Consider the following 9,796-nt stretch of genomic DNA (forward strand, 5'->3'; position numbering starts at 1 on the left):
ATTGATTTCCCCAGAGCTGGGGCCAAAGGAAATCATGAAACCCTGAGTTAACATTCCATGGATCACAGAATAGGCTTCTCCAGTGGCTACTAAAAGCTGTGAAAAGATTATGAAAGCTATGTGTATTTTTTCATTATATCCTATATAACAATGATACAATTTGCTATTAAATTGACCTCTTAAACTCTTTCTAATTGCGGATGTGCGTGGACTCTTCTACAACAAGATGTATTGAGGACAGACAGTAATTCAACACAAAGAGAGGAATTATGTCAATCCTCCCTCCCCATCATTTTATTTTCATTTTATATGTCATTTCTGTTATTAGAGGAAAAGGAGTGCAGAGCAAACATAAAACAGCCCATTTACAAGTACCCCAGAAATTGATTGGAGTTTTATTGTACCTCTCAATTTAATGCTGCAAAAAAGTGTTTTTGTTTTACACGCAGCTCACAGTTTGTTTCAGAAAGCTTAAAGCTTATGCAAAAGTTTTGTTCAAAAATATAAACCTACTCTTCGGACAGGTTATTTTCCACTCTCAAGATATTTTTTTAGAAAGCTATAGTTTTGAATCTTAAAACAGTTCTAGATTGAATGAAATCATTTCCAAATCAACAGTGGCAAAGGTGCCAATGATTTCATGTATCAAGCGTGAATACTATACCCTCACAAACATATGAGTATACATTCTGAGCAACATTATGAATGTTGCTTGTGTGTTTGTACAGGCTGCAAAAAAACTGGGTTCTTTTACCTAAAGAGGTGGCTGTGAGTAGTGAGTTTTAGCAGTAAAAATTTGACAGAGACTTGATTAAGATACTTAAAAAGGAATATGCAGTTTATTGAGGGATCTGGTACAATATTGTGTGCTGCGATATTTATCCTAAGCAAATACTAGCAGGACTAAATCAAAGTATAGACAATAACAAATTATTTACCTTAAGCAACAACAACCAAACGAGCTACTCATGTTTGAAGCAAGGGTTACTGTTTGAACTGAAGGTAGGAAAATGAGAAATAGGACATAGAAGAGTGAAATTCATTTGGACAGGTATCCAGTCTTCTATGTATGACAGCCTACAAAGCAGAAAGGAGTAAAATGTCAGTGTTGTGGGAAAAAACTAAAATTGGTCCTCTTATCTCAACAACCCATGTAAATTTTTACTGTTTGAAGCTCCTAGAAATTGCTGGAAGCCAAAGTCTGTAGAGCTAGCTCCTAGAAGAAAAGTGGGTCAGTAATAGAGAGTTATCTGAAAACAATCTTAGACTTAGAAAAAATGATTCTGGCAGAAAAGATGTTGAAAGTTGGTGGAAACAGATCATATAAGGAGAAGGTTCTCACCAGATCCTAGCTAATCCCAGCATGAGATCTAAAGACAGCTGGACCCTGGCAGGGGTGAGAGACCATCTGCAGATACAGCTGGTGAGATGGACCTGGGAAAGAGATGGTATCAGAGATAGGAGTGATAGATTCCCAGGCAAGAACTGTATAAGGTCCAGAAAGTTCCCACAGTGCTGCTGCCTCCCTAGAAAGCCAATGGTATTCTGGGGAGGATGAGTCGGTAATTTGCTTAGAGATCTCTAACAAAGATTTGGGCTGATGGAATTTAGAAAGAGAAGAGGAAAATTGGGAATTAGACTCATAAAATTTAAGTTTTAGCAGGTATCAGATTAATAGATTAATTAAGAAAGAGTAAGCCTAACTACTAAAACTGGAAAGCATTTAACTGGATTCTAATTGTAGAAGAATGTATTTGAGTTTAACTGTGAGCATAATTTGAATGTACTATTTAACTGTTTTGCCTTTCTATATATATTTTAAGCGCACTGTCCTGAGAGAAGACTGGAGTAAAATAAAGTTTATCTGCTGTTTTGAAAAGCTACTGGATCTCATGTATTAGGTTCCTGAGAACGTCAGGTTTGGTGAACTGTGGGTACAGAAAGTGTTTCTGAAATATATATAGAGAGAATCCCAGCTCTCTGTGTGATGCAAGTATGGTATAGAAAATGAAGGGAAATAGCTGAAGATGGGGAGCAGAGATACCTGTCCTAGTCTGCAAAGAAATCAGAAGAAAAAAGGAGGGCCCCAGTATGTTGGGAGCCTCTGTTATAGCCCAGTTTGTAACCCAAATCAGACTCAGTGATTTCAGAAAGGAAAGAGGGGGGCAGATAGGTTGCTTTTATGCACTTCTAGAATCACAGAGTCAGGAGGGGCCATACTGGCCATCTGGTCCAACTACTTGTTCAATGTGGGATCAACCTAAAGCATCCTTGACAAGTGTTCATCCAGCTGCTGCTTGAAGACTGCCAGTTAGGAAGAGCTCCCTGGGCTACCAATTCCACTACTGATTGACTCTTACTGTAATTCTCCCCTTAATATCCAGCTGATATATTTCCACTTGTAACTTAAACCCATTCTTGTGAGGCCTATCTTCTGCTGCCAACAGGAACAGCTCTCTGACCTCCTCTAAATGACAGCCTTTCAAATACTTAAAGACAGCAATCCTATTCCCCATCAACCTCCTATTCTCCAGACTGAACATTCCCAAGTCCCTCAGCCTTTCCTCATAGGACTTGGTCTCCAAGTCCCTGATAATATTCAGTGCTCTTCTGCACCTGCTTAATTCTGTCCACATCCTTTTTGAAGTGAGACTCCCAGAACTGCACACACTACTCCCAGTGCAGCCTGAACAATGCAGTGTACTCCAGAAGTATGACATCTTGTGATTTGGATGTTATTCCTCTGCTGATATATATACCCCAAGACTCCATTAACCTTTGCTGCATCACATTGACTCTCATATTTAGCTTACTGTTCACCCTTGCGCCAAGATCTTGTTCACACAAACTGCTGCCTAGAAGTCTGTCATACATCCAGTATGCATGCTTCTCATTTTTGTTACGTAGATGTAGAACTTATCCTTGCTGAATTGCATCTTATTCACACCTGCCCACTTTTCCAGTGTGTTCAGATCTTGTTGAATTCTCTTTCTATCTTCTAGAGGGGTTGCTACTCCTCCCATTTTGGTGTCATTTGGAAATTTAATGTGTGGTCCCTTCATCCCCTCATCCCGATAATTATAAACATTGAAAAGTACTAGATCCAGAATCAAGTCCTGTGGCACCTCACTAGACACCTTCCTCCAATCAGATGAAATGTGATTGACAGCTACTCTTTTTGGTATGGTTCTCCAGTCAGTTCCCTGTTCACCTAACTATCCTAGAGTCCAGTTGGCAGTCCTCCAGTTTATCTATCAGATCATTGTTGGGAACCTTCTCAAAGCTTTACTGAAATCCAGGTAAACATTGATAGTGGGTGTGTTCATGTAGTGGGAAAACCCTATTTATACGTTACCAATTGTAGTTGGATCAATCAAAGAGGCAGCAAGGCGTTGTCAGGAAAACAGCTTCTTTATTTAACGTGCACATAGGCCGTGGCACACGGGCATCAGAGAGAGAGTGGACTCTGAGCTCTGAGCAATGACTGCAGTTACCTGCCGTCTTTTATAGCATTTCTGAACCCATCTGCTCATCTAGTACATTTCAGTTACAAAAACCACAAACATGAACGTAATACACATTTCTGCACCTGACCTGCCTGTGGTTAAGTCCAGCCCTGTTTGTCCATCACCCTGCCTGCCTTTACCTTATATGGGCTTCTCCTTGCTGCTTGCTGTAACTTCTGCTTTCCTAAATAGCATCATGCTTGTCACTGATACACATTCTGTTTCTTATACATCTCTTATGCTTAAAACACTCTAAAATCTACTTAAAGCTCTTCTAATCATGTTATTTCTCTCTCATAACTGCTGTTTCTTCAGACTGTATTTTCTACTAGCCTGCATATATTTGTTTTACTGTCCTGCAGAAAAAGAGGAAGTTCCTTCTGCTTGTATCTCCTAGCAACCTTTCCATTTGCGGTTTGCTGAGGAAGTTACAAATTTCACTGTCTGTTCTTTTCGCTTGTCAACTAGCTGATTTCCCTTTTGCCCAGGCAGCAGCACACAAAGATTCCTAAAAGCATTGCTGTTTGGCCCTATTCATTCCAAGCATTGATGAGCCATATATATATATTGATTAGGTATTGATATAGATTTGTTCTTTTGCTCCACTGCTATATTCACACATACTAAATAACTTGTTTTGCAACTGGTTTTTACTGTGTAACAATAGCACAATCCACTAAGCTTGTCACTCAATCAGAGAAGGAAGCAAGGTTGAAGGACCTGCTGGGGACAAATCTGTGCTGATTTCCCCATGCAGTCCTTCAAATGTTCACAGATAGCAGAGAGATCAGACTAACTGGCCTGTAGTTTCCTGGGTCATCCTTCTTAACTCTTTTGAAAACTAGGATAACATTCACCCACCTCCAGTCTTGTAGCACATCTCCCATCCTCCAAGAGGTTTTGAAGATGAACAAAGGCTCTGCAAGCTCTACAGAAAGTTCTTTGAGCGGTCTCTGGTGCACACCATCTGGCCCAGGGGATTTGTACACTTTTAGTCGCATTGTACTCTGATAGAATTGGATTCTGCCTAGAAACTTTGAATTCTATTGGAGGCTTGAATTTTAGGGGATTGGGAGGAAGAAGGAAATCCAAATATGGGCATGTTCAAAAGTATGGAAAAATGTAGGGGATATCAACCTGGGGTGATTAGGATAACTGCTAATACCAATTTGGACTGGTTTAACAATGGGCTAGGCAGAGCATGATAGCCCAGGAGACGGCCGATTAGGAAAGGGCACAAACCAGGAAAATGTGTGGTTTGATCACTGAACCACGAGGTTTTTTCAGTGACCAAACTGGTTTGTGTCCCCACAAATCCTGTTGAAAGGGGCCACAGTCCCTTTAAATGGGGTTTGCAGAAAGTAAAAAAAACCCAGCTGAGTGATGGGAGAAGCTTGCTCCCTGCTGCTCAGCTGTTTTGGGCTGTCTTGTGCAGTCCCTTTAAACTTTAAAGACTAAAAACAGCTGAGGGGCAAGTTCTCCCCTCTGCACAATTGTTTTTTGGGCTGTCTTGTGCAGTCTATTTAAAGTTTAAAGGGACTGCACATGACAGCCTGAAACAGCTGAGCAGTGGGGAACACCTCCCTCTCGGTATGTGGCTGAATTAAGCTTACTGCTGACTCTTCAGGTAGACACAGCAAGGAGACACACACACAACGACTTATAACAATGTAGTGTGTATTATACAAATATTTACAACGGTGAATATATACAGGAGCTGGAACAGAACGCCAAAGTGCTTCACCATACATCAGATAATTTCCAAGGGGTGAAAGACTAAGGCATTCATGCATATTTATATCACAGCCGGCCAATAGGAACAAAGTACAAAGTGCTGAGTCATTGCTCTTATACAGAGGAGGGAAAAAACAGCACACCTGACTCAGCCCACATGATCCAGCTGTCACTGACTGTCAGACTCGGATTCACAATCTAAGCATGTTCTCATTCCTTATACAGACTCAATTATCAACACACCTCCTAGTCTGTTAAAGAGTGATATTCAGTTTGTCTCTCAGAGACTCAAACCTCTCTGTATACAGACATTTGGTAAACATATCTGCAATATTATTTACAGTGGTACATCTGTACAGTTGTATTAGTCCATTACCTACAGATTGTTTAACATTCTGATACCTGATCAGTACATGCTTACTTCTGGCCCATCCACCAACACTGTCAGCTAGCTGCTGGGCAGCTTGATTGGCACAGAAGATTGGCACAGGTAATGTGTATTCAATGCTCATGTCTCTAATCAGTTTCCTGGAGGATGCTTCCGACCTTGATCCCCATCAGTCCGGCTTTCGCCCGGGCCACGGAATGGAGACAGTGCTGGTTGCCCTGGTAGATGACCTTCAAAGGCATCTGGATTGGGGTGGCTCGGCGGTGCTGATGTTGTTGGACTTATCGGCAGCGTTCGATACGGTCGACCATCGGTTACTGACCTCCCGCCTCGCCGACGCAGGGATCCAGGGGTTGGCCTTACAATGGCTTTCTTCTTTCCTTAAGGGTCGGGGACAAAGGGTGGCGATTGGGGATGAACTGTCCCAGAGACACATGCTTGACTGCGGAGTGCCTCAAGGGGCAGTGCTCTCCCCGATGTTATGTAACATCTATATGCGCCACCTTGCCCAGATTGCCTGAAGGTATGGGTTGGGTTGTCATCAGTACGCTGATGACACCCAGCTCTATCTGCTTATGGACGGCTGGCCTGCCTGCGCCCCAGAAAGTTTGGACCGGGCGTTACAGGCCATGGCTAAGTGGCTCAGGCTAAGTGGGCTGAGACTAAACCCGGCGAAGACAGAGGTCCTTTGCTTGGGCCGTCGTGGCCCAGGAGGGGAAATCCCCCTGCCAGTTTTTGACAGTGCACCACTGACAGTGGTGCACAAGGTCAAGAGTTTGGGGGTACCATTGGAGCCTTCCTTAATGATGGAGGCTCAAATAGCAGCCACTGCTAAGTCCGCATTCTTTCATCTTAGGCGGGTGAGGCAGTTGGCTCGTTTCCTGGAACATGACGATCTAGCAATGGTGATTCATGCAACGGTCACCTTGAGGTTGGACTACTGCAATGCCCTCTACACGGGGCTGCCCTTGATCCAAACCCAGAAGCTGCAGTTAGTGCAGAATGCCGCTGCCCGGCTGTTATTAAGGCTCCCAAGATGGGAGCACATTCGGCCGGGGCTCCGGAGTCTTCACTGGCTGTCAATAACATACCGAGTCCGATACAAGGTGCTGGTTATTACCTTTAAAGCCCTATATGGCCTAGGACCTGCCTACCTTAGGGACCGTCTCTGCCCACAAGTTCCCTAGAGACTACTGAGATCAGGCTCTCAAAATCTGCTTGCTATCCCTGGGCCAAAGGAGGCCCATCTGAAATCCACCAGGGACAGGGCCTTTTCTGTCACGGCTCCTTGCTGGTGGAACCAGCTGCCGGAAGAGGTGAGGGCCCTGCAGGACCTTGGCCAGTTTCGCAGGGCCTGTAAGACAGCCCTCTTCCAGCTAGCCTATAATTAACTGGCATTAGAAATTTTATAGAAGGTTCAGTGTAGTATTTTGATAGATTGTTTTATTATTTTACTGTTTTAACTGTTGTAATTGATGTATTTTAAATTTAAAATTCTATGTTAGATTTTATATGTTGTGAGCTGCTCTGAGCCACTTCGGTGGGAAGGGTGGGATATAAATTGAAATAAACTTAAAGCTTAAACTTAAACACAGCCATTCCATATCAATAATACACTGGCTTAGAGCACTGAATTCAGCCTCACATGTGCTCACTGCCACCAGTGACTGTTTTACAGCTTTCCACATAATCAAGGCATTTCCAATGTACACCACAAAACCAGTTGTTGACCTGCCATCTGGTCTATCACCCCAGCTTGCATCACAAAAGATTTTTATTTGTGGTTCATTGTCCACCTTTAGTATCAGCCTATATTCAGCTGTGCCCTTCAGGTACCGTAAAACTCTCTTTGCTGCAACCCAATCCTTCTAGTATGGTTTTGCATTCTTTTGGCAAAGCATGTGAACAGCAAAGCTAATATCTGGCCTTGCCCAGCATGTAAGTATAGCAGGGAGCCTACCAAGGATTGATATAAGTTCACGTCCTCAAACAGCACATCTTCTGGCTCTTTGATGTAGCCAGAGACCATAGGTGTTGGGACACAGTTTGCATTTGTCATCCCAAACCTTTCCAGTAGTTTAATTATTTTTTTCTTTTGACACAATTCATATTGATCCTCCGCACTTCTGGTTATTGTCAATAGCTCTGGTCCAGACCCTATTGACTAGGATAGAGGCAACACAGATCCCTTCCACCCAGTAGGACATTGGCAACCCAGCATCCTCAAGCATGGCATGTACCATAGTCTGTAGTACCCCATTGCGTCTCTCAGCAACCCCGTTCTCCTGTGGTACACATGTATTTGCCACCCTGTGTTCCACCCCATTACTCCTGTACCAGCTTTCAAAAGCATTAGACATAAACTCGCCCTCTTGATCGGTTTGAACAGCGAAAATCTGTACTCCTAACTGCTTTTGAGTACATGTGGCCCATTGTTTGAATGTTTGGAACACCTGGGACTTATGCTTAATGGGAAATACCCACCCATAGCGAGAATGGTCGTTAGTCAGATTGAGTGTGAACCTTGAACCTGAATGGCTGTTAAAATAGGGACCAATCACATCGGCATGAATCAGAGCCAGGGGTCGCTCTGATACCCTATCACTCCCTTTAGCCACAGGATAAGCCTTGCTTTTGACCTTCTTACAAACTTGACAGTCGAGGAAACAATTATATTACTTTACCTTCTCTTTAGACAAAAGTGCTAAGGTCTTGTTGATGGTATTAAAACTCACATGAGCCAGCCTCCTGTGCAGGTGATGTACACAATCCTTGTGAGGACACACATTTGTTACCTTGCCAGCCTGAGCTGCCATACTCTCCAGCACATAAACATTTTTTTATGCATTTACCTGTAGCCAAAACCTTCCCCTGCTTGGCCACATGAACCTCCTTGTCAGTAAAATACACAGTGAAGCCCTCTTTAGTGAGAGCACTTACACTCAGCAAATTCTGAGCAAGAGAGGGAACACAGAGTACATGTGATAACACACAACCCAGCACAGGAACCTTAACAATCCCCTCACACAAAATTTCAGAGGTGGACCTATCTGCCAAATGCACATGCTGCAAACTGCTCTGCTTAGCGTCCACCAGCAGGGCTTTCTGGTTGCAGATGTGAGACGAAGCCCCTGAGTCTAGCAGCCATGTAAGAGTCCTCTGCGGGGCCGCAGTAGAGACGAGCTTCGCCTGCCCACTGCTTCTCAATGGACCCAGTCAGCTATTAGGTTTAAATGGCTGGCAGCCATTTAACCCCTCAGTTTTGCTCCTGCCTTGAAGTGAGGGGAAGCAAAACCAATGGGTTAAATGGGTGGCAGTCATTTAACCCTTTCTGGGTGTTCCCACCTTTCTCTTGGCCCAGTGAGGTTTAGTCAGGAGAAAGGTGGAAGGGAAGTCCCTTCCAGGGCGGTCCCATCCCTTTTCTATGGGCAGAGGTTCAAGAAGCATATGGTAAGAACACAGGAGAATTTTGAATCAGCTATCTCACCTTTCAAATTAGTTATTTCCAACTGAATGTAATTTCTAATGTCTCTACCTAATTTGGGATGCCATAAGCACAGACTCCTACCTCAGGATTTCCTCTCTCACTAGTCTCCTCCTTCAGAAAATCCACAGTATCCCCAATCAGGATACACTCAGCTCCCTGTCCCCCCTCCCGGTGTTAGGTTTCCTGGGAAAAATATTTCCCTTTCATTTTCTAGGAAACTCACCCTGCCTTCTAATAGAAATCAGTGGGATTCTAACTTTACAACATTTGTATCTGGAAATATTCCGAATATATAATCCTTCGACACAGTTCAAGTCAGGGGGGTCAAAGATGCGGCCCAGGTGACAGATCAGGCCCCTGGAGGGTTCCTATCAGGCCCTTGAGCAAGTCTGCTTTCTCCTACTTCTCTCTTGCTTCCTTCTGTCTCACAGCTTGCTTTGCCAGGTTTGCTCAATTACACAGGAGCAACATGAGCAAAGCCTCTATTTTCACCATTGGCTGAGGCTCCTCCCTTGGAAAGGAAGGGGAGGAGGGGCAATGGCTGGAGGTCGGGAATCTCCCACCTCTAGCAGGGGACTGACTCTTATGGTGGGAGTTTTCATATGCTGGAAGGGAATACAAAATTAGGAAGAAATTCATAAATGAGGAACTTTTGGGAAGAAGTTTTCCAATGTAGAAATG

This window comes from Heteronotia binoei, chromosome 2 (genome assembly GCF_032191835.1).
Source record: "Heteronotia binoei isolate CCM8104 ecotype False Entrance Well chromosome 2, APGP_CSIRO_Hbin_v1, whole genome shotgun sequence".
Taxonomy (NCBI): Eukaryota; Metazoa; Chordata; class Lepidosauria; order Squamata; family Gekkonidae; genus Heteronotia; species Heteronotia binoei.